A 9,677-nucleotide genomic window follows, 5' to 3' on the forward strand; every position below is an offset into this window, starting at 1 on the left:
AAAACCAAAATGACCGGGATTCTATTTTATGCTTCGAGAGTAGAGAGGTGGGGAGGAAAAGGAAAAGGCAACGGGGAAGGAGATGGGGGGAGGGAGACGGAGGGGGCAAAGAGAAGTTGAAAGGCTTCTTTTATCTTCTTCTAAATCAACTGTCAACAATGCAGGAAATTATCAAGGGAGGCAAAAAGAAAAAAGAAAAAAGGAGGGAGACTCGGCTCTGGAGAGAGAGAGAGAGCAAGAGAGAGGCATGGAAGGAGGGAGGAAGGCAGGGGAGGCAGAGAGAAAGAGAGGAGGAGGAGGAGGAGGAGGAGGAGGAGGAGGGTAAACATTGCAGCTCTGTGCCAAGCAAACATGAGATGCTGGGATACGTCAACAAAAAGCGGCGGTTCGTATGGGAGAGAGAAACAGACGGAGAGAGGATGCAGGAGAAAGACAGCCAGCAGAGAGCGAGAGAGAGAAAGAGAGAGAGAGAGAGAGCGAGAGAGAGAGAGAGAGAAGGGAGAGAGGGAAAAAAGCTGGGAAATGGAAAGTGAAAGCATCAGGCAGGAGATAACCAGCTGCTGCCATTAAATGGGACAAAGTTGTTTATTTACCGTTTCTGCTTTACACCTGTAGCCTTTTCACGGTGAGCACTGAGGCGCCCACGGAGTTTAGTCCTGACCTAAATTTAACCTCAACAGATTTTAATTAAAAGCGCTGCAGCTAAACGCAACTCGAGCGAATTCAAGGCGCTTTCTGTACGAAGCAAACCCAAGAGCTTGACTCAAACCTGCACCGCATCCCAACGTAGCCCCGGACAATTCCGCACAATCAACTTAAGTGCATGTCAGACGGAGCAGAAAGTCAGTTTTGTTTACTGCGGGCGAAAAAACAGAGCAGCCCCTGCAATGCATCACGCCACAGCAGCGGGGCGGTTTTAATGCAAACACGCCATGCCCGCTCGACCACAGCGGGAAGCCATGTTCGTCGCAAGAACAAGGGACCAGAGAGGCAGCGGGAGGAGAAGCCGCAGAGATCCTCCTCCTCCTGCTGCTGCTCTCCAGGTGTCGACCCCTTGACCTCGCAAGCGGAGCGTCCAACCCGCCAACGAGCAAGCCTCTCATCACCGCGCCGTGGAAGCTCGGGCCGAAACCGCGCCTCGGCTGCAGCGGCGGCAGCACACCTGTCGCGTTCGCAGAAGCAGTTGGTGCGGCGGGCTCCACAAAAACTGCAGACAGATCGCAGCACCGTACAAAGGCACGCCGCTTACTGGGAGGGAGGAATAGTCCAAATATGGGCACCTGATCAGGGCCAGCTGAAGAATTTTAAAGGGCCGTAATCAGCGCGTATTAATAGCAGTTATTACTGATTATTTGCCGACATGATGAATGGCGGATAGATTCAAATTTGCGCAGGCCGAGCACGTCTGAACTTATTATTTCGTAAGGCTTCCAGGGCACACGCACCTGTTTCATTATCTAAATCACCACTGCACTGCACACAACTAGGGCTGCAATTATTTGCTTTTAATCTGATGATTATTTTCTGGATAATTACACGTTTGGTCCATAAAATGTCTGCAAAAAAAATAAAAACACAGCCTAAAGTGGCTTTAAAAATCTTAATATATTCAAATTAAGAGTTGCAAATCTGAAAAAAAAAAAAAACTCTCCACATTGAATTTGCATGATATCAAATGGTCAACCACCTGGACAAGTATACCAGGTATATACGTTGACCGACATAACAGGAAACAAAACAGCCAACAGGTTTATCACGAGTCTCCTTTTCCTCGCATCTCTTTCACAAGCTCACACACTCTTTCCAGGCCAGCTTTGTTTTGTCTGCGTAACCCTATCGCCTCCCCGGCCTCTGTCCCTGATACACAAGCACTGCTCGGTAACACTACCCACCGGATAACATGTTCTAGGTTACCGGTCGGACGCACGAGCACGCACACACACACACACACACCACAATGCCTAGCATCATCCTGCCCGTTCCCTGACCCCATTCCGACCAGAAGGTTTTAATGGGCCGGCAGCAAAAACCAGAAGGTGGAAAGCAGAGGGCCCAGATTATGTCTGAGGTTAGACAGAAACAGATCCTCTTGGCATCACGAGCCCTTATGAAACATGGGAATGACTTCCTCATTGTGCTTAGAATAAACCAGCGTCCGGATATTAGAGAGGGGCATATCGGCCTTGGTGCTCTCTTCAGCTGACACAGGAGCAGATGGGACGAAAATTAATGAGTTTAACACGACGTCCATGCGTAAGGCAGCGACGAGCCATCACTGCGACGGACACTGTGTGACAAAGCTCAGGTTGTTAACTTACATAAAGCTTTATCCAACCCTCCTTTTTTTCCTGCCTGTTCATGTGAAAGGCAACAATGGCCGCGCTCCTTCAACCTTGCCCCAGCCCTAACACTGCACTTCCACTGCGTCTCATTTAATAGAAAACACGCAGAAAAGAAGGGAGACGTGTTGTAAATGGCAAGCTGAAAAACCAGGAGGAAAAATATGACTTGCACGCCGTTGCATCAGTTCGAGAGCCGCTTCCGTGGAGCTGTCGAACATCCACTGGTTATTCTTAGCCCCCCTCAGCCCCTCACCCCCCAGCACGGTCTGCTAAATGCAGATTTAAAGAGGAAAAAAAATGTAAAAACTCAAAAGAAAAAGGCTGTCATTTACAAATGTTACAAGAAGCAGCTTTCAGCCAGGCTCCGTTTTTTTTTTTGTTTTTTTTTCTCTTTTTGCAACACAAGACGGCTTTCATAACTTTTCAGACGCCGGCCTATGTGCTTGGTTTACATTCTTATTAAGTGTAAACGTCGAAGCCAGGGAGGCTTAACTCTCAGAGAACAGTGCACTCAGCTCGCGTTGAGAGCGATACGAGTGCAGCACTTGGTCAGTGAGAAACAAAAACAATAACTTCACTTGTAGAATGCGGGTACAGAGAGGCGACCAGCTCAGCACCTGGAACTACAGGTAGTCAGCCGCCTTCACCGCTGATCCTTTGTCTCCGTCGCCGATATTCGAATGCAAAATGCAACAAACTTGGATAAGCAGCCTCGGCTGAAACCGAAGAAATTTCCTGAGGCCGTAGAGCGGGGCCTTCCTGAAGTTAAGTAGGCTAACTTTTGAAATCTGAGTGACCGAATACGGAAATCTGAGGAAGAAAATGAATCACCTGAGAGATGCTACTTGCATAAAAAAAATAAATAAATAAATAAATAAGCAAATATAAGAAAAAGTTTCTCTGAAATATGCAAATCAAGTCACAGCTCTGCAGCCCCTTGCTGCCCATTGCTGGAAATAAATTGCTCATTCATGCACCACAGGCAAAATTCCTCTCCTCTCCAAACCTAAACACACCTTTCCAGCTGGAAGCCAACCCTATTCACCCTCCTAAACAAAAAAAGAAAAGGAAAAAAAAGTGGGATATCAGTTTTTTTTTACAGAAAAAAAAAATCTGCATGGCCACATCAGCCTTTCACCAAAGGAATGTCATCTGACGTCATGTATTTGGGATCGGATTTCTCCGTCTCCTCTCCCATGAAAAAAGTAAGCGTGTATGTGATGTGTTATTTCATCCCCCCCGTCCCTTCTTCTTCTTTCACCCCTCTAGCCTATATTCTCCAACGTGCCCGGTGGATCCAGAGCCGCGCAGCCAGCCAAGCCAGCGTGATGGAGAGGGATGCGCGCCTATCACCCTCCTCCTCCACCGCTAATGGCGACAGCGTGCCAATTAACCGACCTGACCTGTAATTAAAACAAACACATCTGCAGCTGAGCGCATCTTTAAGCGATCAGAGCTCATCTTCAAGTGATAGGAGGCAGTTTTTTTGTTGTTGTTGTTCTTTTTTTTTTTTAAAGAAAATCTGTGCGTTTTCCTTTAACGCCACATTATCGATCATTTCCAGCTGGGGATCAATGTTTGGTTTTCCACGTCCGCATCAGAGAGGCTGAGGAGGATTTGTCTTCCCTGCACAAACAGACACGTAGTCGTTTCTGAGAGGGAGAGAGGGGGGAGAGAGAGAGAGAGAGAGAGAGAGAGAGAGAGAGAGAGGGAGAGACTGGCTGGAAGGAATGCTAGGATATGCTGGAGTTGGGACTTTTTCTTCTCCAAAGGCCCCCCTTTTTTCTTTTTTTTTTTTCTTTTTTTTAACTGCATTCTGCAACCGCACACAAACTCCGCGGAAAGTCTCTATCACACTGCCCCTTCTCCGTTTTCTCAACAGCTATCCAGCGCGTTGTACCCCCCTACCGAGCCGATTCAATGATTTCGCAACCCCCTCTGTCAAATCTGACTGCCTCAGCATCTTCCACTCCAAGTTATTTTCCAGCTATAAAAGTGCTCATTTCCTGATTTTACGCAGCAACAACACAAGCGGCTATTTCCCCCACCACCACCACCACCACCACACTCTCACACACAAGTGCACGTCGCGACACAACAACTGCGATTTATTAGGGAATAAGCCAGGGCGGAGAGGTTTTCTCCTGTTGCGCACTCACTCCATCTGAAGTCCTCGGAGACAAAAACACATTCTTTTCGGGAAAGCTGAGAGATCGGGACCACAAAGAGCAGGCTCCCCCCAAATAAGAAAAATGGAAGAAAAAAAAAAAAAAAAAAGCGCACACACCGACGCATTCGCTCGACTGGTGCCGAAAACTTGCGCGACAACCGCCGCCGTTCTGTTGCCTCAGAATAAACGGGGAAATCGGTCCGAAAGTTTCAGTTCACCCCCTCTATCTCCCTCTCTCTCCCTCTCCGCAGCGGTGAAGCAGTTTTCCTTTTTCCTTTGCGTTGGCCAAGTAGCCCAGACTGCCGGCGTCAGCGCTCGGCTCTCCAAACTCAACACACACACACACACACACTCACAGACAGAGGCACGCACTTCTAAAACTTTTTCAAACATCGACTCCGCCGCCCTCGGTTGCCGTTCTTCTCGGCGCGGTGCGCGATGTTGAAAGAATCGTACGGGTACTCACCTCGCTGTAATAAAATAATCTTCAAACAGACGGAGCTGCGCGTTTTTTTATTCCCAGGGTCGGGTCTTGCCTGTCTGCTGGCGCGGCGCGACGCGTACTGGGAGACTCCGCCATGTCAATCAAAACGCGACGCACATGGAGGTCGAGGTCCCGCCTACGTTTTTTTTCTCCTCTACCGTAATCCGCCGACTGTAGCGCACCGAGAAATGCAAAACAGAGGAATGAGCTGATCCCTATACCTTAAGCCAGGGGTTCTCAAACTTTTCCATGCCGAGGCCCCCTAAACAGCATTAGCTTCTGGTTGAGGACCACCTTTGCAAACCCACAGACAATGCTACAGAATATGTAAAGAAACGTCAACTTTTAGAATGTTTTTTTCTTACTTTTATTCACTATTCAATAACTATTACATTAGTTTAGCATAAGTGCTGCCTCATATTTTCTGATTTTAGTTGGCCAGGAGTTCTTAGTTAGCAGTGTCCTCCACAGCAGGGCTGTTGGTCTGTTCCTTCGGTCTCTTTCTTGTCAAAAACCTGTCCATTTTGCACTAGCTACACCCTAGCTTGAGGGACAGAGCAGCTTGATTAATGGCGCAAACCATAGACATATATACATAGACGCCGCATCGACTGTGTAGGGACGTGCCTAAAGCGCCGCCATCTTGGTACAGGGCTAGCAGAGGCAGCGGGGCATGAACCTACGTAGGAAAGAGGTACTCCTCAATCTCAAAGTAGAATTATTCGCTGAATTTTGGACCGATTTCCAAATGTATTGATTTGTTAAAAACATCACTATGTAGCTATGATAAAAAAATATGGTTTTACTACCCAAATACAAATTCTACTTAATGTTATCAGCAGACTAGCTTCTGACAGAAGATTGTAAAGAAAAGATGCCAGACTTCAACTGAGCGATTTATGATCACTTTTATTGTGTAGAAACCCCATTCCTCCATAGATGTAATGCACTGTAGGAGCGAGTGGCCCTGTTCCAAGATGGCCGCCCTGTAGGCACGCCGCTCCAGTAGGCAGCAGCGTTCAATTAGGCGTCTATGTATATATGTCAATGGTGCAAACCGCCAGGTCTACACAGATTTGCAATTTTTTTTCTTATCTTATCTCCAATTGTCTGAGGCCGCCCTAGCGCCCCCTGGCGGCCCCCCAGGGGTCCGCGGCCCCCGCTTTGAAAACCCCTGCCTTAAGCGATCAAGAAGTCTGCAGAGTCATTCCAGTCAAACACAACAACTGAGGGTGATATTTAGTCCATTCTAAACTATTTAATGCAGAATTTAATATCTTAATATTAATATATATTTAATCCGTTTCTAAACCGTGGGTTATAGATTCATTCTGACACTTAAAATCTATTAAGCTGACTTTACTTAAAAAAAATGCAAACTCATTGCCTCAAACAAAACTAAAGCTAATTTAACATGGTTAATTAGAGCCAAACTGTTCAGTTAAACTACTACTTGAATATATAGTACAACTAACACCAACTTATTAAGTTTTTTAACTTAATTTAATTTACTAGGTGCTTAAATCAACTATTCACCACAGCTTCAGATTTACTTCTTCTCACTCAGCTATTCAGGTTCACTTGATTAAATCAAATACATTTTAGATTTTCTGATATAAAACAAGTGGGGATGGGCTGGAGATGCAGAGACTCTGGACCCCAATCTTCTGGGAGAACAGTCAGAGGACAGAGATCCATTCGCACGTCTCATGCCCCTTACGTTACCCCGAGGAGTCAGTTTATATTGAAAGAGTTCCCTCTCTCTTAAATTTGTCATTTTTTTCCTCATAGCATGAACGAAACAAAACGTACTGTGGTTTTTCGATCCCAAACCTCTAAGTGTCGAAAACTAGCTGCCAAAAAAAACTATTTATTTGATTAAATACCACGTTAGAATTTACAGTGCAGTGGCTTGCCCGTCTGAACAGAGGTCTTGGTCTTTTGTCTTGGTGTTCACACAAAACTGAGGCATGCGAGAGGTGATAAATCTAGTAGCTGTCGTGTCCTGAGTGGTCATGTCAGGCCAAAAACTTGGGTGAACTCTTAAGCAAATAAAAAGCATGTTTGAATTCAGAATAAACCGGTTCATGTTAGGCCCGACCCGTGTCACCCTGCTCGCAGAGGTCTTTTATTTTATTTATTTAATCATTTTTTAAAGAAAGAAAACAGAAAAAAATATATATTTGCGCAACTTTAGTCGACATGTAGCAGATTATGAGTGAGTTAGGTTGGCCAAAGCTCTGTCCGAGCCCCTCCAAAACAACTTAGACAACAGGCCAAAGTCCCTCTGGTGGCTGCAGTGAAACCCGGCATCCCTCAGCTGACAGGTCCAAGGGTTACAGGCCCGACACTGGAGCTTAAAATAAAATGATTTAGGTTCAACGAAACACCTCCAGCATCAGCAAAATCTGTGCTGACGTTGGTGCACACACACGTACACACAAACACATATATATACATCACAAGCCTGTTCAGGATACGACGTAAACGCTGCAAATATTAGACGTGTATGTGCAGAGTGGTTTTTTGCTCCGGCAGGAGACTATTTGGGTGTGTTAGTGCTCGAAAGTGAGACATTAATGCCAACGAGTGCATGTCAGGAACGGAGCATTCGACCTTTCTTCGTGCCAGACACATCGTTTGAATAGCTTCATAACAAACCCACTTATCCACCGTTTGATGAAAGCGGCTTGTGTAGTTCCAAAGGGTCTGGAAGAAATAAATTTAAAATCAAAGCAGCCCCTCGTTAGGTGTTTATTTTTTATTTTTTGTGAACTGAAATAAAAAAGAAAATCAAAGCATCTAACAGACGTGTGTAACTTCGTTGTACTCGCCTCACGAAAAAGAACAAGCGCGAAAACAAGCTGTTAAAATCACATCGGTGCCCCCGTCACTTGTGTCGATGTTTGTCTCCGACCGTAATCCCCCGCTGTATTTTCAAGCAGGCAGCCAAATACACTCATTACCCCTGAGTTCTAGATTTCTCTCCGCTGGCACACACTCAAACACATTCCTGCAACTGCACTAAGAAAACAGCCAATGGTGTAACTCGAAGCCAGCGAAAGGAAAAACGGCCCAGTGCTGAGACGGTGAGCCTGCGAGGAAGTCACTTAAATTCAGTCGGGCTTAATAGACAAAACTCATCCTCGAAGGGAGGGAATTAACATATCAGGCACAAAAATCAAATCAGAACTACTATTGCAAGGTCTCAATGCAGTGGGCACCCCCCCCAGAAATGTGTCACACTCATTCATGTTTAATCTTTTGATAGATTACTTGAGTCCCTTTAACAGAACGTGAACACATCCAGGAAATTAAATACATTGTACCGCAGCAGAAAGGGGATTGTGACGCTGATCCTTCCATAAAGCTGTACTTTACAGCCAGTGATTAAGTTTTAAAGATATTTTATCGCCGCAGAAATCGTGCAGCAAAGCCTGTATAAAGTTCCGAGAGGCTTGAAAATGTCAGCCACCTCCCAGTTTTAGCGTTTTAGCGGACACACTGTGTTTAGTTTTTACCCCGTTTGACGCTTTGCCCACTGTGTCATGTGCGTGACAGAAACATTTCCTCTTTGTTTTGAGTTTCACATAACCCCTTACACTGCATCAAATAAATACTGTATGTTATATAGGTCAAAATATAGGACAAACCCTCTCTGTGTGCCAGAAAATCACTTATGGATTAAGAAACGTTGAATACATCAACCGGTGTTATTGCGTTTGAGGCCAACGAGGCTGTACCGAGGCCCAACGGCCTGTTAGCTCTTTTATTAACAAAACGGACAAAAGTCCCGCACTAGAAATCCAAACAGACTTATTTGGGATTTGCGAGGGGTTAGCGCTGGGTAAACAATGCAGTCGACGCCAATTGCAGACACCGAGCGAGTGAAAAGCCGTTGTGTTTATACCTGCCCCGCAGCTCTAGTCTCTGAGAGGCTCAGACGCAAGAGAGGAGACGTGTTTTGAAAGGCGCTACCCGTACAAAATCAAAATGAGCCGCAATACCTGGAGAGCTGGGACGCTGACTGTGCTGTTAAAGAGTTTCGGGGATCTCAGAGGAAACCTGGTCAAACACAACTGTGGAGTTTTTGTTGAGTTTTAGGACCAGTCTAGACTTAGACTTTGACTTAGACTAAGACTTTGACTTCGATAGATTTTGTTGCTCCACAATTGAAATTGCTTTGTTACAGTCGCTCAGTTGCACAAGAAACAAAACAACCAAAAAAATAAAAAAACACTTGAAAACCACTGGTAAAGAGAAAAATAGGTATAATATAGTTAAAATAAAAAAATAAAAATAAAAATAATAAAAATAAAAAAATAAAATAAAAAAATAAAATAAAAATAATAAAAAATAAAATAAAATAAAAATAAAAAAGACAAAATAAAATAGAATTATGAAATAAATAAAATAAAATAGTTTAAGCAAAAAAAGGTCTGTTTAAGGTTTCTTCCTGTTCCCACCATCGTCTTCAGGCTTGCTCTGGGGGTTTCAGTCCGGGTTTTTGTAAAGTGTCTTGAGACAATTTGTATTGTTATTGACGCTATATAAATAAAATTGAACTGAATTGAACTGATTTGCACATTTTCAACTCTACAAGAAACAGAAACAGAAGTAAATACACACTATATACATCCATGCAGTCATTCATACACCCGGTCTAATTTAAGTCTTTAAT

The 9,677-nt window shown here is 44.7% G+C and overlaps 1 protein-coding gene across 1 annotated transcript in view; it reads right to left on the reverse strand.

The window, feature by feature from the left end:
* fndc3ba (fibronectin type III domain containing 3Ba) overlaps positions 1-5,302 on the reverse strand; it is a 98,097-nt gene extending 92,795 nt beyond the window's left edge. The window contains exon 1 of the mRNA XM_084569283.1: positions 4,979-5,302. The gene's annotated coding sequence lies outside the window, so the exon portion shown is untranslated. The remainder of the gene's footprint in view (positions 1-4,978) is intronic.
* Between the last annotated feature and the right edge of the window lie 4,375 nt (positions 5,303-9,677).

This window comes from Chelon labrosus (genome assembly GCF_963514085.1).
Source record: "Chelon labrosus genome assembly, chromosome: 20".
NCBI lineage: Eukaryota > Metazoa > Chordata > Actinopteri > Mugiliformes > Mugilidae > Chelon > Chelon labrosus.